Below are 26730 nucleotides of genomic sequence, written 5' to 3' on the forward strand. Positions count from 1 at the left end.
GGAACAGAGAGCTATCCAAAACAATATGCATGGATGGTCTTCATTGAAGACTTCATGCAACCAAAACTTTAATAAGTCTCTCTGACCTCTTTTATTTCTACCCCAATTAGAAGGAGAGGCACCAAGCTTTATAGACCTAGGGCTTGTGCAAGCCACCTGGAGACCTAGTGACCAGAAACTTCCCATGGGGAGCAAAGACAGATGGGCATATTTCCAAAATGGACCCATATGCCTCCCGATCATCCAAAAGACAGTACATTATCTTAATTTATGATGATTTGATTCATTAAAATCTTGTGATGGGCCAAAGATACACTTCTAAGAGGAATGAGGCACATGGCAGTTGTAAGCAGATTAACACATTTGGTGAATAGCAAACTCTGAACTAACTTTAGTGTTCTAATCAATCAAAAGGTACAACAAATTTAATTAGGTAGATTAAATGATATTTAATGGTATGCCTGTTTATTACTCTGCAATAATGAACAAGCAGTTCATGTAAATAACTATAATTGGTCTTTAAAATATGATAGTCAGGACTGTTTGAGATAAGCTGGAGAGAAGGAAGGGGAGAAATAGATAAAAGCTAGCTGCTCTGACACCACTCTCAAGACCCCTGGATCTACATGTAACCCAGGAGATCGAGGCAGATGGCTGTGTGCCTAGATCCTCCTGCACTGTGGTTCTCAGGGATGTCACAGGGCTGAAGCAGCTTCCTGAATCTTGTTTACACGTCCACGTGTACAATACCCTTGACCATGGGGATGAACCACCATTCATTCATCCCTTACACCCCTCTAATTGAAAATTAGATTTCAGAATCATTGTACCATTACATGATAATTTATTCCTCAAACTTGTAGGATGGCGAGCTAAAAGAAAATCAAATTTCAATGGCTTCTTTTCTTTGAAGGACCAAGATGTTCTTTCACACTTAGAATCTGGATTAGAGGATAAATCCATAAAGTCAATGGAAACAACTGAAGAAATGGACAGAGGGATATTTCATTCATGTATACACAGTAATCACAGAGACTTGAGGATATCAAAGGAAATTCTTTATTAAGAACCAAAGTTATGGATTCCTATCTTGGGTTCATTACTTTGAATTTTTGACCCAAATCATATACATTTATTGGACCATGTTCAATTCTATGATCTTTAGAAGATGCAGCCTACAGCTGAAGAGAAACAGATACAACACCAATATCTTACCCTCTCTGAAGCACAACTGAGAGCCCCTGGAGTCAGAAGTTTTCTAGACAAGAAAAAGTCATTCTTCCTCTGGACAGAGAGAGTAGTAGCTATTCAAACATTAAACTTTAAATTGTTAACATGACTTGTTAGATTGTGATGGAGCAAGCCTCATACCTTCTAAGTTTCATGATTTTTCTCCAGAATACTGAGATGGATGACCTTAAAGTCCAGTTTCCCCATAAATGTCTTTATTCAGTGATAAAATTAAATTCCCTATAAAATAATTCCCATAGGGCTGGCTCCGTGGCTTAGTGGTTAAGTGTTCTGCTACTGGTGGCCCGGGTTCAGATCCGGCATGCACTAACACGTCGCTTCTCTGGCCATGCTGAGGCCACATCCCACATACAGCAACTAGAAGGATGTGCATCTATGACGTACAACTATTTACTGGGGCTTTGGGGGAAAAAAAGGAGAAGGATTGGCAACAGATGTTAACTCAGAGCCAGTCTTTCTCAGCAAAAAGAGGAGGATTGGCATGGATGTTACCTCAGGGCTGATCTTCCTCACACACAAAAAATAATAATAATAATAACAATAATAATTCCCATAAAATTGTTAAAAATATATCATAGTCTCTGACCAAGAGGAAACAAGGAAAATTGAGCAGTTGAATAGCAGTGTAATAAACTCCATACAAGGATCTTACTGCAGCATTATGTATAATAGTGAAACTGGACATAATCCCATCTCTATCAAAGAAGAGATAAACAGATCATGGTATTCCTGTTCTTTGGAGTACCTCTAAAACTTCTAAAAAACTAAGTTAGAGTGGCGAGAACTGAGAAGGAGAGACATCTATGATATATGGTTTGGGAAACAACAAATTGCAAAATGATGTAGTTATGTCATTTATGTTAAAAAAACTTTATGTGTATTTATAAATTCATAGGAAATGTCCAGAAGAATAAGCTGCAAACTCTTAACAATAGTTCCTTCTGAGTAGGGGAGTGAGTTTGCAGGGAAAGGGATGGATGGGGGAGGTTTCACTTTGCTCTACACAGATCTGGGTAATTTGACTTTTTTTTTTACAGTATGTAACTCTTTCATAATTAGAAAAATGAGTAATGTGACCGTTTGGTGCAGGGCAACAACATTATGTTCCCCAGTCTCTGTACTGTATGTTACTGCACAGCACGGACTGTAAGAGAAAGCCCAGAGAAACAATGAAGACAAAGAAGACATGACACCTGCAAAAATTCAGTGGAGTATTTCTACATAACAAACCTTCCAGGTGAGTGATGGTCAGTATCTTCCACTGCTCCGGCTCTCCTAAGAAACCTAGAACCTCCCCAGGGTAAGCTGGAGGACCATGCCCGACTAATCCACTCCCTGCATGGGGCCGGTTTGTGCAGGGTGACTGCCATCAAGCAGAAAATGGACTCAGGATGGGGCGTGTGCCTTTGGAGAGGCTGGCAGAGAGGCACAAAGTGGAACACCAGCTAAGTGCACACACCTGAGAGGCGGAGGTGCAGGTGGAGACTCAAAATGTACCAAGAAACTGTGTGAAGTGAAGGAAGCTACTCAACCTCTCTGAGCCTCAGTGTCCCCCGCTGTAAAATAGGGATCACAGGCCTACTTCACAGAGCTGTTGGGGAAGATACATAAAAGTGTCTGTTACAATCAGTGTCACATTATTAACAAAGTCGTCTCTGACTTCAGAAAATCGATGAAAAGAATAATGTTGATGACCAAAGATGAGATGCCCAGCTTCGTAAGCAGCCCCAGCAGCATGAGAATGAGAGGAGCTCCGACTAAGCAGGGTTCTTCACAGCTCCACTGGAGAGGACGAACACGGGCTACACCAGGATAAGGGGCTGTTGTACAGTGACTCGTGTAGTGAGAGTGGGTCCCTAAAGACACTGTGAAACAGTTACACACAGTGGCTCCTAGGAAACAACTACAAAGCAATCAACACAGCGGATAGGCGTGGGAATGGGGCAAGCAGAGGAGGGTCAGAGCGACAAAATCTGATGGAAGACACTGAACCACGATGAGTTCCCAGCTCTGTCAACAGCTGCTGTGGTTGCGCCAGGAGATCAAACGCCTGAGACAGCTATTGTGGGGACTGCTGGGAGCACAGTTGTCACTGCGGCCATATCCCAACAGCAGTGCTTCAGAGCACACACACCCTGAGACTTTCCTCTCCATTAATCCTTGTTTTAAGATGATGAATATTCTCATGTTACAATGTCTCCTTCCAACACTTGTGGACCAGTGTCATCAGAACCCCCTGAAGAGGGCACAGGCCAGAGTAGGATGGAACACTGGGGCCTGGGGGAGCGGCGCTGCACCTGACTACACGGACTATCACCTGGGCCTATTGAACACGAGAGAAGAACCCGAGGATGTGGTCTAACAAGACTTCCCTATCTTGCCACATTCAGAGACACTACACACATTCTCATTCTTTCTTTACAAAAATGTTAAAGAATTCATGTGTCATTAATTCATAAAGAGGCAAATTCTTGACAAAGTGACAGGGTCCAGTTTCCATGACCAGGTTTTTCAGTTGTTTTGATAATATCCCACATTCAGGAATCGGAAATGTAATCTATTGGGATGTGTAATATAAAGAGGGACTTTTTTTCATGTAGATCAACGCCCAGATTTTTAGGGACGACATAAATCATGAAAGCTGCTAACCATTCCTCCACAGGTTTCAATAAGACATTTAAGTTAATTTACCAATCTCAGGAAAAGAGAATTTGGCTATTCAAGTTTTTTGTTTCTGCATTCAAACGTACAGTACAGCTAAGAGAATGAGCAGAAAAAAATTAACAGGAAGGTCTTGCTTTCATTTTATCTTTTGCAAATAAGCAAGATATTTTATGCTCTGTTCCTTTCACAACTCTAATCAATTTTTAAAGAATATGGTACCTCTGACTATCCCTAGGCATGTTTATGCGGGAACCTTGCCAGAATCCAAAGCAGAGATGTTAAATCTGACGGGTTTCAAATGCTGCCCAAGTGCTGTCTACCTTGAACATCCCTCTCCCAAAGCTGGATGACTGGTCTCTTCCTGAGTGATCAGAGTCGCCACTCGTGTCCCTGAGAGACTGGCCACTCAGGCCTGAGCTGAGATTAGGTGATCAATCTAAAGGGCAAAATGATTAAGCTATTCTCGTCTTAAGGTTGCTGCTTTGGAGGCCACTGCCCTGGAATGCGTTGGTGAAAATGGCCTACTAGATACTTGCCTGGGAATTGGGTTGTTCTCCTCTGCTCTTCGCGGTCCTGGGGAAACCAGTGATTAACCTCACAGATGCCTTAACTTCCACACCTGTGAAAAAGGCAAGCAACAGCCAATGTTACCACCCAGCAAAGCTCTTAAGTTGTACTTGCAAGACCAGCCACAAGAGGGAATCTCTCTCAAAAGCTGATGAAAGGATGGCACTTTGGCTAGAGAAGGCAGAGGGCAGCAGGCAAAGTGGAAAGTTTCTGGGATGTCAAACCAGTTCCCATAAGCATTTTAGAGAAGCACCTGGCCCTGGACTTGGTAGGGGGCTGTGGAAAGACCCACAGGCACGCAGGTGGGAGGAGGAATCAAACAACGGAGGAAGGCGGTGTGGAAGAGGCACGAGTCCGACTTCTATTTTGGACAAAACCAGTTGCACGCTGCAGGCCCTTGGCTGCCCATGCAGCCGCCACATCCTCCTAACTCCCTGGTCCCGCTCGTCCCGTCGCATCCCTCTGGGATTCAGTCCACGTGCAGCGGGTGCAGGACCAGAGTCCTGAGTCAAGGGCGGTGTGTCCCTCGGCCAAGCGCACACAGCCCTGCTCCTCCCCCCAGGGTTAGGCACCGCCCCATGCTCACAGCCTCCTGGGATTTGTAGTCCTGCGGTCCTGCAAGCTCCCAGCTGGGAGCGTTTAAGAGACAAAAGCTCCCAGCATACACAGCTAGGGGCCCCAACTCCCACCTTGTCCCCCCGCCCCTGGTCCCCATCCCTCTGCTTCTCCACCCCACTCTCTATTCCGCCTCTTCTCTATACCATGACCACTCTCTATGCCCTGCCCACCCCCCAGAGTATGCGCAGTGTGGTTGGGCTACATCCCTTGAGGCCAGCACTCAGGTAGGGGTGGGGCTCACCAGCCTGGCTATTGCTGAGGATGCTTGCAGCCCTCGTGGAAACTTCCTGGCCAGTATTTGAAGGGTAAATTCTATATCTAAAATGGAAATAATGAGTGCCTTGGATTCTGGAATTTGCCTTTACAAGGCCACCTGTCCTACCATCCCCTCCATCCCTCCAGGTTGACATGATCCTCCCTCTGGTTCCCGTGGTCAAGGTCGCTGCAGAGATCCTTCCCTTGGACCTCGCCCACCTGAAGGGCCCATACCCCTCATAAAAACTCAAAGCCATGCCTCTTGCCAAATTGAGGCAAAAATGGAAAGACCCAGGGGGCCACGCAAGGATGAGGGCATTAATAGATACTTGAAAGTATTAAAATCCATCTGATGATGTCATGAGTGAACGTGTTCCACTTTAAAACAAAACACTGCTGTTATTCTGAGATATTGAGTTAGGATCTTTGTGCAAATATGAAGGATTTAAAATGTTTATTGATGTATAACATGAGTACAGAAATATATGCAGAAATCATCCATGTAAACCTCAAAGAATTATTACAAAGTGAACACACTTGTGTGACCAAGAACTAGCACCAGCTTCACTCCGGTGCCAACAATCCGTTTCTCCCTCCTTCCTCCCAAAATGTAAGCGATATCTTACCAGCAAACACTGTATATCGAGTTTGTCTTCTTATACGGGTTTTTTATTACAGAACAATTTAAACAATATACAAAATAAACAAAATAGCATGGTAGGCCCGTCACCCAGCTTCAACAACTACTAACTGTCTGCCAATTTTGTGTCATCCACATTCCATCCCATTCCCACCTCACTTTATTATTCTTTATTCCTTTGTGTGTCGGGGGTGTAAGATGTACGCACACTGAAAGACACAACTCTCAACTGTACAGTTTTGACAAATAAACATGCCCATATAACCTTCACCCCTTTAAGAATAGAATAGTTCCATCACCCCCAGAAAACTCCTTCCTGTTCCTTCCCAGGCAATTTTTTCTTTCCCCCGAGGCAACCACTGCTCTGGTTTTTTCATCATAGGTTCATCTTGGCTGAAATCATCCCAAGTGTTTTGTTTTCTGTCCAGCTTGCCTCCCTCAACACGAGGTTGATGAGACTCACCCAGCATGTGTGTGTCAGCGTTTGCTCCTTGGCATGGCTGAGGGCGTTCTGCTCTGTGGTTGCCCCGCAGTGTGCTCGTCTTGCATGTCATCTCCTGTGAACATTCTTGTACAAACCCTTTTTTTTTTTGCTTCTTAATTCCTTTATTAGCATTTAAGTGACACACCTTTGCATTTTTTAGTGGTTGGTCCAGATTACAATATGCATCTTTAACATATCACTGCCTAGACTTAGAGAAATGCCTCCAAGATTCATCCATGTTGTTGGGTGAATCAAGAGTTTATCCTTTTTATTGCCAAGTACTATTCTAATGTACCGATGCACCACAGCTTCTTTCTCGACTCACCTGATGAAGGACACTTAGTTTATTTCCAGCTTTTGGCAATTATGAATAAAATGGCTATAAAGATTCACACAAAGGTTTTTGTTTAAACATTAGTTTTTAATTTGTTTCAGTAAATACCTAGGAGGGGGATATCTGAGTTATATAATAAATGTATGTTTAACTTTATAAGAACCTGCTAAACTGTTTTCCAAATGCAACTATCATGTTGCATTCCTAGTTCTAGTTGCTCCTAGTCCACACCAGCACTTGGTATTTGCAATTTTATTTTTAATTTTAGCTATCTAATAGGTGTGCGGTCTCTTATTGTGGCTTCTGCTTCCTTTATGAAAGTGAGTTCTGCTAAATATAGAATCCTGAGTGGTTCCTGTGTTGACTTTTGGGTTTTCATTTTGCACTTGAAGAATGTCATTTTGTTATTGATTTGTCTCTTTTGTTTTTGATAATGTATCATCCATCATTCACATTATTTCTCCCTGTATGTAATGTCTTCCCATGTATATATGTAGTTCCTTGACTGCTTTCAAGATTTTCCTTTATCTTTGGATTTTAGCAGCTTGACTATCACGTGCCTAGGTATGGTTTTAATTTGTGTTTTATTTTGTGGGTTTCCTGACTTTCTTGGATCTAAAATTTTAGATTTTCCACCAAATTTTGAAAGTTATGCTATTACTTATTGATTTGCCTTTCTGCCTCATTTAATTTTTCTGTCTTTCCCCTCTGCTGGAGACTCAATCATCTCACAGGTTGTAAGGCTCTCTTCATTTTTCTTCAAAATTTTTACATTCTTTTCTTCAGGCTAGATAATTTCTATTGCTCTATCTTCATGTTTCTTCTACTGTTTCTCATCTACCGGTAAACTCAAAAGTATTTTTTTATTTCATCTTCTTATTTGGTTCTTTTTTGTAATTTCCATTTCTCTGCTGAGTTTCAACATCTGTTCATTCATTATGAGAATATTTTTCTTTACCACCATGATCATCTTTATAATAGCTACTTTCTTATCCTTGTTTGCTAATTGCAACACCTTGAGGATAGCTTCTACTGCCTGCTTTTGCTCATATATGGATTACATTTTCCTATTTCTTCAAATCTCATGATTTTTCAAAATTGTGTACTGGAAACCATGAATGATAGTTATAGAGACTTTGGATTCTATTGTATTCCTTTGAAGAGTGTTGTTGTTTTTCTAGCAGAGAGTTAACTTGGCTGGACTGAAACTCCAATCCTGTCTCCTTTACAGTGAGCATAGCTGAAATCCTCATTCAGTTCTTTCATCTTCCAACTGTTGTTTACACAAGGCCCTCTGGGGCCTACCCTGCATGTGTGTTGTTCAAAGATCTGCCAATTTGGTGTGTGTGTGGGGGAGACATTCATACATATTTTGAGATTTTCCTCTTTGTGTGTCCCTCCCTTCCAGAATTTCTCCCCTAACTTTCCAGCTACTCTGCCAGCCCCAAAATATATCCTGTAGCATTACAAGTAAGACTGTAGTTTTTCCCCTGTCTGGGCCATGTACAGATTTTGGAATGCTTTGAGGCAAAAGACTCAAGCTTGCAAATATCTCCTGGTGCAATTCCCATCACTTAAGGGAAGACTCTGTCTCAGTTCTGCTTGCTTTGGAAGAGGTTTATACATACACACACATACACATTTATTATATGTGTATTACATATAGATAAATGATTCTCTATAAATATATATAATATTTTATGCAGATTTTTATCATTGTTATCTGTGAGAGTGTTAGTTCAACAAGCTACTCCACCATTACTGGAAGCCAGACCTCGTCTTTTTTGGATTTTATATAAATTGAATTATAAAATATATTGCCTTTTGAATATAATTTCTTTTATGCTGCATTATGATTGTGATAGTTATCCATGCTATTGCATGTAGCTAGTGTTTGTTTATTTGTTGGAAATAATTAATTTTTTTAAATGGTCATAAAATATGCATAACATAAAATTGACCATTTTAACCATTTTTAAGTGTACAGTTCAGTGACATTCAGTACATTCACATTATTGTGTAGCTATAACCTCCAACCATCCACAGAACTATTTTTACCTTGCAGTGAAACTCTGTGCACATTAAGCAACAACTCCCTGTTGTCTCTCCCTCTTGCCCCTGGGAACCACCATTCTCCTTTCTATTCCTATGAATTTGACTACTCTAAGTACCTTATATGAGTAGAATCATACACTATTTTACTTTTGTGGCTGGCTTTATTTCACTTAGCATAAAGTCTTTAAGGTTCATCCATGCCATAGCATGTGTCAGAATTCCTTCCTTTTTAAGGGTGAATGGTATTCCACTGTGTGTATCCAGCACATTTTTTTTTTGTCAATTCATCCGTTGATGGACACTTGGCTTGCTTCCAGCTTCTGGCTATTTTGAATAACACTGTTAATGACAGGGGTGTATGTATATGTCTTTTTACCTCTGCATTCAGTTCTTTTGGGTGTATACCCATAAATGGTGTTCTGAGATTCATTTTCTCCCATATGGGAGGGTTCCCCAGACCTCCAACAAGCAATTCTTGGAATGTCAGCTGGTCGTCAGATAATTCAACTCAATTTGATGCTGTCAACACAGAGATACATCCGATTCCACAGGTTGAGGGCTCAGTCCTATAAGACTGCACACCCACCCAACCTCACTTCAACTTCATATGCTAGTTAGAAGTCCAGGCTGTTTCCTGTACTTCTGACTGACTGGCTGTAAACCAGAGGTTCCCACAACCTCCTCCTTGGGTTTGATTAATTTGCTAGAGTGGCTCACAAAACTCAGAGAAACATTTACTAGATCACCAATTTATTATACAAGGATATAACTCAAGAACAGGCTGATGGAAGTGGCGCATAGGGAAAGGTATGTAAGAAAGGGCACAGAGCTTTTATGCCATCTCCAGGTGCACCACTCTCCAGTCACTCCTTGTCATTGGCAACCTGGAAGCTCTCTGAACCTCCTTCTATTGGGATTTTTACTGAGGCTCCCTCATGTAGGCATGATCAATTATTAACTCAGTTTCCAGCCCCTCTCCCTTGTCTGGAGGATAAGGAGTAGGGCTAAATATTCCAAGCTTCTAATCAGGACTTGGTCTGTCTGGTGACCAGCCCCCATCCAGGAGCCATCCAGGAGCCCACCCAGAGTTACCTCAATAGAACAAAAGATTCTCCTAGTGTTCTTATCACTTAGGAAATTACAAGGGTTTTAGGAGCTCTGTGTCAGGGATGGAGTCAAAGACAAATATTAGAACAAGAGATGCTCCTAGTGTTCTTATCATTTAGGAAATTACAAGGGTTTTAGGAGCTCTGTGCCAGGAACTAGAGACAGAGACCAATAAATATATTTTCTATTATTTCAGAACCCATAAGTGGAATTGCTAGATGATATGGTAATTCTATTTTTAATTTTTGAAGGAACTACCATACTGTTTTCCACAGTTTTATATTCTCACCATCAGAGCACAAGGGTTCCAATTTCTCAACATTCTTGCCAACATGTTATTTTCTGATTTTGTGATAGTAACTATCCTAATGGGTATGAAGATGTATCTCATTGTGGTTTTATTTTGCATTTTCCTGATACTTAGTGATGTTGAGCATCTTTTCATGTGTGTACTGGCCATTTTTTATCTTGTTTGGAGAAATGTCTATTCAAGTCCTTAGTGCATGTTTAAATTGGGTTTTTTTTTAATTGTTGAGTTGTGAGAGTTCTTTGTATATTCTAGATATTAATCCCTTATCAGATATGTGATTTGCAAATATTCTCAACCATTCTGTGGGTGGCCTTTTTACTCTGTTGATAGTATCTTGTGATACAGAAAACTTTTGCATTTTGATGAAGTCCAATTTGTTATTTTTTTGTTGCTTATGTCTTTGGTGTCATATTAAAGAAATCATTGTTGGCAATGGCATTTGGACTCAATGACACACAGCTTTTACCCTGTGTTTTCTTCTAAGGATTTTATAGCTTCAACTCTAACATTTACATCTTTGATCTATTTTGACTTAATTTTTGTATATGGTGTAAGGTAAGCATCCAACCTCATTCTTTTGCATGTGGGTATCCAGTTTTCCCAGCACCATTTGTTGAAAAACTTATCCTTTCTCCAATGAATGGTCTTTGCACCCTTGTCAAAAATCATTTGACTGTATAAGCAAAGGTTTATTTCTGGGCTCTCTATACTATTTCATTAGTATATTGTGTGTATTTATGCCAGTACCACACTGTTTTGATTACTTTGTAGTAAGTTTTGAAATCAGGAAGTATGAGTTCTCTAACTTTGTTCTTCTTCTTCTAGATTGTTTTGGCTATTCAGGGTCCCTTGAGGGTCCATATGCATTTTAGGACATATTTTTATATTTTTGCAAAAAACATCATTGGAAATTTTACCTCTTTGAATAAGTTGACTCTTAAGTATTTTACTCTTTTTGATGATATTGTAAATAAAAATGTAATGTTTGTAGATTTCTTTTTCAGATTACTTATTATTAATGTATAGAAGAACAACTAATTTTTGCATGTTGATTTTGTGTCCCACTACTCTGCAGAATTTATTAGTTCTAAAAATTTTTTTCTGGAATTCTTAGGGGTTTCAACATATAAGATAATATTTGTAAACAAATATAATATTACTTCTTCCTTTCCAATTTGGTTGCTATTTCTTTCTTTTTCTTGCCTAATTGCCTTGTCTAGAACTTCTAATACCATGTTGAATAGAAGTGGTGAATGTGGGCCTTCTTGCCGTGTTCCTGATCTTCGAGGAAAAGTTTTCAGTCTTTCACCCATGAATATGGTGTTCTGTGTGAATTTCTATATCTGGCTTTTATTATGTTGAAGTAGCTTCCTTATATCTGAGGGTTTTTAACATGAAAGCATGTTCAGTTTTGTCAAATGCTTTTTCTGCATCCATTAAGATGATCTTTTTATTTTTTCCTTCATTTTGTTAATGTAGTTTATTACATTGATTTATTTTCATATATTGAAACATCCTTGCATTCCAGGAATAAATCCCACCTAAAAATGATGTATAATCCTTTTAATATGCTTCTGAATTTGGTTTGTTACTATTTTATTGAGGATTTTTGTATCAATATTCATCAAAGATATTGTACTTTTCTACAATAGAAATCGTACTTTTCTTTTCTATTGTATTCTATTATAGTTTTCTATTTCTGTAGTTTCAAACACCTGTCATTTTATTTTCTCTTAGTGTCTTTGGCTCTGATATCAGCATAGTGCTAACCCCACAGGAGGACTTTAGAAATAGTCTCTCCTCTTCAACTTTTTGAAAGAGTTTGAAAAGAATTGGTGTTATTTAATTAAAAAAAAAAGGCTTTGTGCCCAGGAATAAATTCAGCATAAAATAAATACAAATAAATATTTTTTAAAAATGTGAAAAAGTTGTTTTCCTAAAACAAATTAAAAATTAAGCAAGTACGTTACTTACCACTTTACTACTTAAAATTTTTTAACCTAATAATAGGCATGAAAAAATTGTTAGAATTAAAATGACTCAAGTGTTCATTTTCTTCATTACAAATTTTCTGACAGAAGTATATGATACCATCATGTATGACATCTTTTATCAAAAAATGGTCATTTTTTGTAGTATTTGAGAACATTACGAATTTTCCCAGTAGCCTCTCACAATACTCTGATATGCAAAGTTATCTTTTCAACATATATGTCTTATCATCATCCTTACCAAATTAACAAACTCTGTCAGGTGCTAATTAATTAACTACTTTTCCTATGATTCAGGTTCTCCGCCATTGATTTCCCTAACTATCAGGAAATTCTACAACTTCTGCAAGATTAACAATTTTACCTTACACTGTATTTCTCTCATGTGGTTTAAAACATCCAAAAATCATTGATAAACTGACCCTGCCCAAACTAAAGCATGGTGAATTATAAAAGATGGTCTCTGTTAAGTGGGGAGGGATTTCAGGTTGAACTTAATTTTACAAGTGGTCAGTTTATTACAGTGTATTGTTCTGTTATGTATTTCACTTCTTTTTTTAAAAAAGTGATAGTTGAGGGCACTTAGATAATAAAAAGTTGAGAAAATAAGGAACTGATATACTTTGTAAGCTTCAAATGTTTTCAAGCATAAAATACAATAAGAACTAAAGCCAAGAAATGGCAGAGGAAATAGAGATAAGAGGATGAAATTGCAAAACCGAATCTATACTAATATCTCAATGGCTAGCGTTGTGGTGCCAAGAAGGTGGTGAAGTCAAAGAATTCGTAAAGATGATAATAAACAGACTGCAAAGAAAAAAGACTGAAATTTTTATAGAGAGAATTTTTACAGCGATATTACAGATCGAGAAGAGGGAAGAGAAGTTGGAGTGAGAGACTATCTGCTTGTTAAATTACTCCCACTGTAGAGAACAAAAAACCAATTTGCTGAAATCTTTGTTTCCCTCTATGACCCTATCTTTATCTGCAAAATGTCAGCTCTGAATCAATGTCACAATCCAGCTTTTCCATCCCTGGGGAACAGAGCATTTAAGCTCATCTGAAACCTCATCTGCCCAGCCTGTGAAATAAGGCCGGCCATCCATTCTCACAGAGGAGCCAACTGGAGGTAGGATTTTTGGTTCTGAATTCAGCTAAACATCTTCAAAGAATTGTATCTGGCCTTTCTCATCCAAAGCTATCAGTGAAGGGCTGGCTGGCTTTCAGAGAAGACCAATTCACAGTCAGCTGTGACATTTTCTGTTGAGCTTTCTAGAGAAGGCTGTGGGGCTTGTCAGTAAGAGTTGATTTCTGTACGGGTTATATTTTTTTATTTTATTCAGAGATTTATAAAGAAATTTATATGGTAAGTATTACTTATTATCAAGAAAAAATGTTGTCTATTCTCTGGTCATTTAAGCAAAATCCTCCTCTCAGGGCCCACCCATAGACAAAGCCCAGATTTAATCTCCAAGCGTCTGCCAGGCACACTGTGGTCAGTGGGAAGGACTCAAGTTGGGAGCCTGTTCTCTTGTGTCCTGTGCTGGTACTTAATCTTCCATCTCTTCAGTGTACTACTAGACAGAGGCTCAAAGGACTTGACATTGGAGAAATGTACTTTTCATTGTCTTTAGACTTTTACACTTTTCAAAAAGACTCTCAGCATTTCCAGTAATTGTGCAGCAGTTTACCCAACACTAAGCTTCTCACTATCAAAAATTAAAATAAATAAACTTTGAAAAGGAAAAAAGTGATCTTTGCAATTTTGTACAGAATCTATATAATGGGTGAATCCTTATAAATGGAGGAAAGGTAACAAATTTAACTCTTTTGGTTAGTTAACACAGTATTATATTTTATATATTACCAATTTTGAGATTATTTGTATTTAAAAATACTGCTTCAAACCCCTAAATCATTGTAAGTGGTAGAGTCTGCCAACTGCCTTGGCTGAACAATTATATACAGTGTCAGCCAAAATTCTTCCATTCCTGTATAATCTTATATATGGGTGGTAATGATGGGTTCTTATAGATTGTTTAAACACGTGCGTATCACAAAATACAAGTGGCCATTAAAAATTAAAATATTCACGAAATACAAGGTTATCTGATTCCTAGAAAAAGAAAACAATTCTGTAATATTAAGGCTAAAACTGTCAAAAAGGAAGCCAAGATAGACTCAAGTCAAGCTTTTGCTGAAAAGTTATTTGGCTCATCTTTGAAACTTTATCATGTTTATTATGTAAGCAAGATACTTTCAGAGACTGGAGTATGGAAAGTGCTTATTGGTAAGTTAACATTGTGATCATTTATTTTGTAAATGTTAATACGAGAGAAGTAATTCACTTTTGGGCCCGCCCCGTGGCTTAGCAGTTAAGTGCACGCGCTCTGCTGCTGGTGGCCGGGGTTCGGATCCCGGGCGCGCACTGACGCACCGCTTCTCCGGCCATGCTGAGGCCGCGTCCCACATACAGCAACTAGAAGGATGTGCAGCTATGGCATACAAATATCTACTGGGGCTTTGAGGGGAAAAAATAAATAAATAAAATCTTTAAAAAAAAAGAAGTAATTCACTTCCTACTATATTAGGATTTTCAAGTTCTGCTAAATCTAAGGCCACATTACTGGCAAGTTGGGATACCTCTAGACATCTGAAAAATATGAGTCCTACAGAGAAACATATAAATTCTCTCTTCATCTTGTTCTAAATTCTAAAACATTCTAAGGTTTTGGAACAAACCAATGACATTCCAAATTTACAGTAAGGCTGCATGTGCCGTACATGATCCTATAAGAAGAAAAATCCGAATTTTAAATAGAGGAGATTGTGTACAAAAATAAAGTACATTTTCACGTCTGAAAGGGTATTTCAAGAAAGAAAGGATTCTCAGAACATGTGGTAAATGGTAAATAACTTACCAGGGGCTCTCTAAAGGAGAACATAGTGTGGAAAAAAGATCTTAAATGCAGAGAGCTAAAAGATCTTAAATGCTGGAATCCTTATGATGAAACAGACGCTGAACTACTTTTTCTTAAAGTTTAAAATGCATCGCATCTTCCAAACAAATACCACCTCTCTGCCTTGTCGCTTACCTGGGCATGGTGACGTGTTTGGATCATTTTTCTAATTCATTGGCTCTTAAACTTGATGGGCAGCAGAAGCACCTGGAGGCCTTGTTGAAACCCAGATTGCCAGGCCCCACCCCAGAGTTTCCAGTTCAGCAGGTCTGCAGCAGCACCTGAGAATTTGCATTTCTACCCGGTTCCCAGGTGATGCTGATGCTGCTGGTCCAGGGATCCCACTTTGAGAACCACAGCCTAACTTACACCCTATGTATGGTTACCAAATCCATTATTTCATCATTTGTCTGCTACTTTTCTTTTATCACATCAGCACCTTACCTCCGAATCTCCTCATCTAGCATTGGCAATACTTGGAGAGTTTAACAGCTGGTCTTCCTTTCTGGCTCAGTTCTCCCTCTTCCTCTTGATACTGCATTCTCTTGCTAGGTAATTCTTCCTTAAAGATCAGTTCATCATAGATCTTCCTTGCTCAAAATCTCATGGCTCTTATGCTGAGCACAAGACATTTTAAATTCTCTACTTGGCTCATAAGATCTGGAATAGCCTGTAGAATGTGGACAACCTATTCCCTACCCTGCCTACTATAAAGGAGTATGTGAGGATTACATAAGATATGCACAATGATGCTTGTTATGCACAGTGTGATATTCTATAAATTCACTGTGAACACTGAGTCAGTGAATATGACCCACTGCTCCTACGAGAAATGCAGGGTTAGGTTGCTGCAAGCCTTAGTTACATTTTCTTCAACTGATCAATACATAGCCTTATTCTCTGTGTGTTTCTCTTTAAAGTCACCTTATTTAAAATATATTGTTGATATATTAACATTGAACTCACACCAACAGCACTGTACCTCATGTCTGAAAGAAGCTTGTCGAACACACATACTTTCTCTGTAAAGGCATGTCACAATCTCTTGCCCTGAGGAACACCAGGCAGCATTGTAGCACTACACATGGGGGACATATTGAACAACAAAGTCACCAACACAAGGCACAAAAAGATGAGAAATGAGGCACTAAATAGACTGCAAGAAGGACACTTGTTTACAGTATGGGCTGAAACAAGAGGGCAGAGCGTCACCTTGTTCACCCTCAGCTGGGAACGTGCATGTCGAGTGACTCAAGTTTTTCACCACTTTGTGCATATCTGCAAACGGACATGAAAGCCCTGAGAGTGTTGATTTGGGGGCTGTCAGTTCATTTTAGCTAGTGGGCAAGTATGCAAACCCGGAATCCACAAATAATGAGGATCAACTATATTATGAAAGCATCTTTTCAAAACCAGAGTATTGCTCAGAAATAAGAGCAGTAATGATAACATAACAGCTAACATTTTAGTGCCTACTATGCACCAGGAGCTCTTCTAAGCACTTTACATAAGTTAATGCATTTAAGTCTCACTAAAACCCTATGAGACAGGAGTTCTCAGTAGCCTCATTTTATAGATGAGAAAACTAAATCTCAGAGAGTAAATACTTTGCACAGGTTCCCCAGTTAAAAGTGGAATAACTGGGATTGGTGCCCAGACAAACTGGTCCAAAGCACACAGCCTCAACCACTGTGGTAGGAATGTGAGCGAATTTTCTAGCACGCCCCGAAAAGCCTCTTCTTCTCCAGTCAGTGTGGTCTCTCACATACATATTCAATCATCAAACATTTTCTGAGTGCCCCAAAGGTGTCAGGTACTGTGTTTAGATACTGGAGGGACAAATAGAATGTTGACACAAATAATCCATGACCAATCTATAAATCAAAATTGGGGTGAGTTTATGATGAGCCAACATTTGAGGGCCATATAGCCGGGGAGAGTCCTTTCACTAAGAAATGGAGCACTCCAAAGAAGTGGGGTGTACAGAGTGGTTATATACCATCAAAGAGCATGTTTCACATGTGATTGCAATGTTCCTTTCATAATAGCCGTGACATTGACCTTTCAGCACGTTGATTGATGGACACAGTAGGTATCAGGTCTGCTGTCTCCATGGATGTGGCTGTTGTCTCGAGTTGGGTGGTCACAGGATGAGCACAGCAATCAAATCCTAGCCTAGGGAGAAATGCTTATCCTTAAGGAAATGCCAATGTGGGAGAAGTTGCATTTATCACATCAGCACCTTAGGTCATTGTTTTTGTCTTTGGGACATGTTAATTGCTTAAAGCTGATATACAATGGATGAACAGAGGCTACAGGCCCCTTTTGGGGGGGAAAAAAAAACAAGGTCAAGCCTAATTAGTTTTACACCAAATGGCTTCCTCATATGCTCCAATATATCCTATTGCTTGCCATTTATTTATGAAGAAGAAGGATAGTCTCAGCTTTAAGGAGCTCACTGTCAATGAGACATGAAAAAAACAACAGTTAAGAAAAAGTAGATAAGTACAAGGTCCCCGAGTGGCGACATCAAAAGGGGTCTCTAAATGGAGACCTCCCAGGAAAAGTGTCCAAGAGGAAGGAACATTTGACATGAGTTTAGATTGAGAAATAGGAATTAAGTTGATCAAAAAAGAGGGTAGGAAGACAGAAGAAACACATATAAAAAGACAGATATAAAGGATGCTAAGGATTTCAGAGTATGGGGGTATTTTTAAGGCTGGAAAAAAGCCAACATGTAGGAAACAGTGGGTGATGAGGCTAAAGACAGCAAGAGAAAGCCTGCGTGTCCAGCTCAGGAGTCTGAATGTTCTCTCGGATGCTCTGAGCAGTCATTGTAGCAGTCTAAGCAGATATCAGATTTAAGCAAATTTAGATTCTAGAAGGTAACTCTGGAGGTATTGTGGAGGAAAGATTAGAAGAAATTAAGACTGGAAGTAGAGGGACCTGTTGGGAGACTGGGCAGCGATCCAGATAAATAGGCCTTGGTTCAGGCCGGGGGTCTGCAGGTGGAGGAGGCCAGGAGGTGGGAAGCAGTGCTGGGCTCCTGGAGGAGGAAACTGAGCTGCCTCTCAGTCACAGGAAGACTGTGCCTGTCATGGCCTCCCCACCCCCATGCCCAAACGCCATGTTCCTTTCTACGTCTGTACCTTTCCCCTCTTCTTCCATTTGAAATCCTCATTCTTTCTTCCCTCCACCTGCCCAAAAGTGATCCATTTGAGGACTTGATCTAGTCTACCTCTCCTAAGGAGCTGTCCTTTATTACATTTTCTGAATAACATTCCCAATTTTTTTAGGTTCTGTAATACAACATACACTAAATACCTTGGCAGAACCTAATTACATCTTGCAAACAGTTTCATGTATGTGGAGGAGCTTGGAACCTTATAATTCTTTGTATTTTCTTCAATACCTACCACAAATATCTTGCACATATAGGTCAATGGATGTCCAGTAAAGTTCAATAAAGAAGAAGCACCTTTTATAAGCTAAGAACTTTTATGAGCTCAGTTATTCCTTTAGATCAGCTGCTGGAACCATTTGTCTTTCTCCACAGGTCAACAGTGTTGCCCAGCACAAATGAATTTTACACCTTCTCAAACTCAATAGAGCAAAGATGGAACTTCATTCCCCCTGCAAGCCCTACTGCCCCAGAGAAAAGCAAAAACAACGTGTGACATCTAATTCTTTCTTCACATTCTCATGTCAAATTGCAACTGTTTTCCAGATGCTAACTGGTTTTCATTCTTAAAACTGACAGAAAAGATTCTCATTCTTTCTTTCTTTCCTTTTTTTGGGGGGGAGGAAGGTCAGCCTTGAGCTAACTTCTGATGTCAATCCTCCTCTTTTTGCTGAGCAATATTGGCCCTGGGCTAACATCTGTGCCCATCTTCTTCTACTGTATATGGGATTCCGCCACACCATGCCTTGACAAGAGGTGCATTGGTGCGCGCCTGGGATCTGAACCTGTGAACCCGGGGCTACCACAGCAGAGTGTGCGCAATTAACTGCTGTGCCACCGAGCCGACCCCTCTGTTTATTTCTAAAGCTGAAATGTCTAAATCATTCTCCAGGCTAGTTGGAGTTTCCATAAAATGAAAATGTACATTCCAGAAAAATCCTTAACTTTCCAGAATAATCCATAATATATTATGGTAAACACCTTGGCAAAATGTCACTGATTTTCAATGTCAGTGCCTCCACAAGGGTATCCTTGCATTGTCTCCTCTCCCAACCACCTCTCACTTTGCCCCTCCCCAGGCTCATGGGCTCAAAGTGTTTACTGAGCACTAAGAAGGAGCAGAGTCTGAGGGAGACTTCAAGGATAGTCTGTTTTCTGACCCCAACCATCTCTCTCCATCTCTCCTTTAACCTCTATTTTTCTTACTCTGGTTTCTACTTTAGTTCTTTACTTGTCTTGTGAATTTTTGTTTTGTGGCTTATAATTACCATGTAAATTCATATTACTTTTTGCCTTAGAGTTTAGAAAGAACTTACATTAAACAAGGTTTTTTTCCCAGCTCTTTGATGTGTCTAATACCTTCCAACGCAATTCAAGTGGCTTCTTGTTCTTATATCTCCATCATTATTCCTTCAGAATTATGTTCACCCCACACTTTTGATCTGACCAATGATGCTTTACTCTTTAAACTTTTCTATGCCAAGACTCCCATGAGGAATCCCTCAAGCACCATCAGCTAGGCAACCCCACATTCCTCACATCTGTTTCTGATACCAGCCCTGATATCTGTTCCCCAGCATTGAACCCACCATATATGGGGTTAAATCAAAAAGCACTCATTCCCCCTTCTCTGCTTCTCTAAGTTATATTCACATGTAGATATGGGTTGTTTTACCCTTTGTGTTCCTGAATTCCACAAGACAAATGGAGGTAATAAATTGTTGAAAGCCCAGGTGTCTACAAACTGAAACTCTGACTAATTACCAGTTCTTGTGGTTTGTTACAGGGAGACTGAGATCTCAAAATTATCAAGAAGCTGAAGCTCCCCAACTCCCGCTTCCTGGCGCCGAATCCACCATTCATCACAGGGACAGACAAACAGAGGACACCTGCAGCTCCCCTAACTCAGCTAAACGCAGGCTGATGGGAGGACGCCGAACTGCAAAGCCGCAGCTCCCCTCCCCCACCTAAAACCTTGTAAACTGTAATCGTTAATTGGCAGCAGTTGCCGTCCACACCCCAAGGCCAAATTTCTGGTGATGAGAGAAGATTGGTTGATGGAGCCCTAGATCTCCCGCTGTAGATAGAGATGACAGCCGGCTTGGCGCCAGAAGACTGGGATCTCTCCTCCAACAAATAATCAGTCACCAAGGATATATTATTTCCCACAGACTTTCCTTTAAAAGCCTCAACTCCTAATGCCTCAGGAGGACTGTGGATTTTGGGGCATGTGCCCACTACAGCCTCATTTTGCTGGCAAAATTAAACCACTTTTCTTTTCCTCGGTCCCTGGTCATTGCGTTCATTGATTCGGCTACGGTGACAGGGTCCTGGGTTTTTCTGGCTACATTTCCTTGATTTGTTACTAAATAAAGATGTTTCTGAAACTAATAATAAATTGTACCAACTGGTCATTGTATAAAAATCACTATCACAGATATTTTAAAGAGAACAAATGGAAAAGAATATTAAATTCTTCAGATAACTTTGCAATCAAATGAGGCATTGAGGGGAGCAGGGGGCACTGATTAGACCAGGATCCTAAGAGAAGAATTTTAAGTCAATTTCAAATGAGGTTAAAACTGGAATGAGCAAGTATATTACCAGTTATCTGAAATCATAAGCATTTCTCTGACCTTTGAGAATTTATTTGCATATAAACTGTACCACATGTGGGGTAAGAGTGCTGATATTGTTTAATTTCTTTTTATTATTCAGCACTTGGTAATAGATGTGGCTATTCACAATTAATAAATATAATGTGGAGAGACTCAACTTTCAACTGCCTGATATTATCAATTCTTACATAAAGCTAGAGTTTTAAAGATCAAATTTCATTCTAGTTACCTCTCAACTAGTCCACTTATGTCAGAAAGATGTTGAGTTTTAGGAAAATACTTCAAAACACAAATTTTATATGTAATTTCAAAAGCAAAAAATTAGTTAAAAACTGGGTGGTAACCAGTTTTGCTACCATATATTAATATTTAGCATGGGAGCAAACAGTTTTAGAGAATATAATTGATATTTGCCTGTTTGTATATTGTAGAATGTTAAAGGAGTTACAGTTTTAATAGTATTTCAAATACCAGAGAATAAAAAACAGAATTGTGTCAGTTTTATGAAATAGTTTTTTAGACATAGCAGATTTTCAGAGCACATTATTTGAAAATAAAACAATCAGTTAGTGAGGTTTAAGCAATGTGGTTTTATTTTAAACTTGCTCATTCTATAGGAGCATCAATAAAAGCCCTCCAGGAGTAGGTGACCCTCTTTCTTCCTCATGGGCACCAGCTGTATTTTCTTTAAGCATCAAACTCTCCGGCAACACCACAACCCTCAACTCTGTTTAGTTGAGAAAATTCTTTATGAGTCATGTGTTTTTTCTAGGGGCATGGAGCTCCCAGACTTATTAACTACAGAGAGAGTAAGAGTCAGAACACATTCAACAAACTCCATTGTACTCAGGTGAGAGGGCAGGTGACTGAACGCACATCTGAAGAAGAACTTAGAGGATGCTTTCTGACTCTGCTTCGTGCCTCTGACTAAGCTGTCCTAGACATCCCCGTTACGGCCACGGAAAAACACAGGCAGCCTTGATGGACCAGAAATCCTCCTATGGCCATCATTTGTACAGAGTAAACTGGCTTAAGACCTCTCGTTTCCTGCTGCAGTGGTAATTTACAGACATACAGAACTGCCATCTAGTGACTAAGAAGAAAACAGCAAGGTGCTTTACAAGAAAAGTGAAATTGTGAGTTTTTTAAAGAAGAACAGTGAAGCACTAAAGTTGGTAAAGTTGACACAAGGTGGCACACGAAAGTTATAATGAACCTGAAAAATGTGTAGGTGAACTAATCAGTTGCTCTCTCTGCCTCTAAAACATGTCTTGACATCTGACTCATAAATAATATAGTTTAAATATAGTAGAATAACTTTGGAAATAAACTTCTCATCTCATCTCATCCAATGCTGTTGGCAGGACCTGGTATTAAATAGCCAGACGGTGAGTACCCATGTTGAAGTACCATTTTTATCACGGTGGAGAGAATATGAGGCATAAAACCCAACAGACTGATGTTCAGATCTTCCCTCTTATCCTTGATCAATTTTGTAAACATGGTTTTCTTTATCAGTTAAATATGAATTATAAGAGTTACTTTAAAAGATTACTGTAAGAATTGCATGAGATAATACAATAAAGGAACCGGTGCACAGTAGATTGACAGTTAATTCTCCTTCTTTGTCTCTCTTCTATGACACATACACAAATCATCTAAGAAGAGAACCCGCCTATACAATAAACTCATAACAAAGAGTCAATAGCTCCAGAAGTAAGGAACATCATTGTCGAGTGCTTAACCTCAACTGCTTCCAAATACTGTTAACTCTCAATTAGTTTTATGTGTTTTCTGTCTTCCAGACACTTCACTGGCTACAAAGAAAGGAGAAGGTGTGAAATTTAAATTCATCCATTTCACCCTCGAATGGCCAAGCTGTAATATCAGGTGTTTTAAATCACCTAGTTCATCAGGTTTTCTGCTTATTACTGTATATTTTACCACGGTTCATAGCCCGAGAAAAATAGAAAATCATCACAATTTTACACACGTGAATATATATCTTGACTATTACAGCTGGAATCTTAATATATAATAATAAATATAAAATTATATAATTATATATAAATTATATAAAATATAATAAATAATATAATAATAATAAATTAACATGTTGTACATGTTTTGTCCTTGTTGATAATATAGAATACTTTTGTCCAGATTTTCTTTGGCATTTTCATATATAATGAAGAACTCAGTAATATATGCCCTGGAGATAAGGATTCAGAAAAATCTAACATACTATCCTAGTCATGCCTCAAAAAAAAAAAAAAAGCTATAAAAATAATGAGAGGATATTTTGAAGGCACTATTATTCTTATTTCCAGCTTTGTTTCCCTTTACCTCTTTTTAATCTTTCTCCATCTTATTCGCTATTTGCTAATCATCTCACAGTAATTAAGTAACCCTCAGCTGAGTCCACCATGCCTCTTCAAGTGCCCCAGCCTGATGTAGGTCTCAGCTTTGACAAAAAGAAGCTGGGAAAACCTGTTTTGTGGCACTATTCTTAAGAGTATCTTTACTCTTACAATAATAGCTATAGTTTTGAGAGGCACCAATGGATTACAAATTGAAGTACTCGACCAATGTTGTATCCTCATTTTCCCTCCAGGGGAGCACAACTTTCATGTGAAATGCAGGGCTGCTGGTTTATTGTTTTTTCCTTTCAAGATATTTTATTACTTGTAAAACATAATAGGGTTAATAGTGATATGTGAGTAACAATATAAACTTACAAACTGGAAAAACCTGCTATTTTAGTGTCATAATTTTATATACTGTAATAAGCAGTAATACTTTCATAATGTAGTATCTTGATTGATCATAAATTTTTTCCTGGATCATTTTTATGCTAATTCATTTATTAGATTACTAAATTTATACTTTTATGATCTTTATTTTCAATAAATATAATTAAAGGGACATCAGTTGTTCTTGACAAGTGAAAGGTCACAAAACATTTTTGATAATTTTTAAGTTTAAGGAGGATATGTCTGCTTCTTTTTAAAAGAGAAGTCATTTAATATTTGGAAAAGTTTTCAAAAATCATCAAATTCTTTAATTTTACGGAAAGGAATACTACATTCCAGAGAGCCTAAGCACATTGTCACACACTACCCAGAAACAGACCTGGGCCTAGAACTCATGTCTCAGTCGCCTGACTTCTACTGGACCACACTCAAGAGAGCACACCCTCTTCTTACTGGTAATTTCTAATACTAAGTTATTTTCAAAAGCCGAGTTGGGAGAAAGTATAAATAAATTAAACAGATAGTTTTATATAAAAAGTAGCAACTGCTATCCACAATTTCTATCCCATATGAGTGTTTCCTTTCTTGCAGGTTTCCTTTTTTTAATAGTGAGTCCATTTTGGTACAAGAAAAAAAGACATAAAATGTGGCTTCTTTAGTAACAGAAAAAAAAGCTGTGAAAATTAAAAAGACACTAACTAATGTTTCATCTACTAAAGCAACTTAAGAATATTATTTGATTTTAGAAAAGCTCTGTGAGATTTTGTTAAAAATCATATCCTTGTCATTATTAGTCCAACCAAGCACATTTCCACATGACATCTCCTAGAGTGGCCAGTTTTCTGCTGGATCCAGTTGTTGTCAGGTCCAATGTTCTGGCTGGGTAGAGAATGATGCAGCTTCTGAAAAGCATGTGCTCAGTTCCACTTCAAGGTTGATTTCCTCTGCAAAGTCTAAGTGGAAGAAAACATCCCCTTCCACCTGATTGGATTCCCCTGCAGGCTTAGAGAAACAAGGTGGCCTAGCCAGCTGGGCAGACAGGAAGATAAATCAGAGTTTGTCACAATTTTATGACAAATAAGAGAGAAAAGGATTCCACATCCTAACAAGATCTTCTTACTTGTTGAACAACATCTGAACATTTTTTTCGGAGTTTCCAAAATAGCAGATTGAGATTCTATGTTGGAAAGGAAGAAGATAGTCAGTATACTAAAAAATAAATTTTCTCATTTTCTCAATCAGAAAATAGAACTAAATAAAATATATCTTTAGCTATAAGTACCAAAAACATCCAGTTTATCTTCCAGTTATACTTCTGTGTTATGAGAACATGACTGCTTTTCAATATATTTAATATGTACAGTGACTAACACTCATGCCGTTAATTACTTTTGGAATTAGAATAGCCCTATGCCCTTATTGACAGACATCAATCATAATTACTTTTCTCAATTCCTAGTTTCTATTTTGTGCCAGAAAGTACCTGCTGAGACATTCACTTTTTATATTATTCACTTATCGTAAGTCTGTACAATGATAGATGACAACTCAGCCATCTTGAAGGATGGGGTCTCAAATGCCACATCTCACTATTGACAAATCACCTTCTGGTTTGAATGAGAGATGATGAGCACTGTCACCAGAGACATTCGGGAGAAAGGGATTGTGCTCCTTTAGTCTGTCCTTTAGGAGTCTGTGAGACTGCAAATTCTTCATACTGGAAAACCTGAGGGATAACCAAGTCTAGGAATCTTTTTAAAGCTAGGGGACACTTTCTTCTACGTGAAGCTTGCAGCGATGTTAACAAACATAAGAAGAAAAACAAAAAGCCTTCAGGAATCCCCAGTGCTCCATGGATCGGAGTCTGAAAACCACTCGTCTTTTCCATCCTCCACGTTTTACAGATGAGACATAACACAAGCAGTTGGTGGCAACCTGAAGACTAGACTTCATCTCCTGACTGTCACGTCACTCCCACCTCCGACTGCTGTGCAGACCAGACACCTGACAAGATACAGCAGTCACTCCTGGGGATAATTTAGACATTCCCAATTTAGCAACATTTTAGTTGATGTACGTGACAAGGCTATAGAAAAACAAAAGGTATTTACTACCTAAATTGTATAACGTATAGTTAAATGACATTGAAAGTTTTCATTTCACTTACAGCACAATTTTGATGGGCCCAGGGGCCTTCTTTCTTCTGCTCACCCTCCCTGACATCTCAAACCTTCTCTGCATTTCTGCTCTTGCTCACTGTGCTCCAGCCACACTGGCTTCTTGCTGCCCACTGACATCCGAGTCACAGTCCCTCCACAGCATCTCTGCAGCCCTGGGACATCTGCATGTCCTCCTGCCCTGTCTCTTCCCTCTGGGCCTTGCTCCATCCTCCCTGGGCTCTCTAAAGTAGCAACCCACTCATTCCCTAGCTCTCCCCATTGCCTGTCACTTACCTTCTTCATGAAACAGATCATCACATGATAGACTATGTAATTCACTTGTCTGCCTACTTAGCCATTATCTCTCTTACCCAACAAAAACAAACTCTGTGAAGACAGAGATTTTGTAGAAAATTTTTTCCTTAGTGTATCCCAAGCCTGGCATAGAGTAGGTGTTTAAATATTTGTTGAGTAATTGTAGGAGGGAATGAAAGGAGTAATCAGAAGAATGAGCACAGCATGGAAGTAGGTGAAACCATGAAGAGTGGGCATCCTGGGAAGGGAAAGAGGGAGGAAAGATTTTATATCTGGCAACACAGATACCACTGTGCCTTTACTACTTCCTGCATGTCAGCTTGTCGATGTAAATAATCCATAATCAAACTATAAATCAAAATTGGGGTGAGTTTATTATGAGCCAACTTTTGAGGACCGTGGCCCGGGGCCTTCCTCCCCTAAGGAAGGAAGGGCAACAAAGAAGTGGGGTGTACAGAGCAGTTACAT

At 39.2% G+C, this 26730-nt stretch overlaps 1 protein-coding gene across 2 annotated transcripts in view; it reads left to right on the plus strand.

Moving 5' to 3' along the window:
- LOC131394096 (ral guanine nucleotide dissociation stimulator-like) overlaps positions 1–20556 on the plus strand; it is a 34393-nt gene extending 13837 nt beyond the window's left edge. For both annotated transcript variants that reach the window (XM_058525358.1, XM_058525359.1), the window contains exon 9: positions 20204–20556. The gene's annotated coding sequence lies outside the window, so the exon portion shown is untranslated. The remainder of the gene's footprint in view (positions 1–20203) is intronic.
- Positions 20557–26730: the final 6174 nt, after the last annotated feature.

The sequence above is a fragment of the Diceros bicornis genome, chromosome 29, assembly GCF_020826845.1.
Source record: "Diceros bicornis minor isolate mBicDic1 chromosome 29, mDicBic1.mat.cur, whole genome shotgun sequence".
Classification (NCBI taxonomy): Eukaryota; Metazoa; Chordata; class Mammalia; order Perissodactyla; family Rhinocerotidae; genus Diceros; species Diceros bicornis.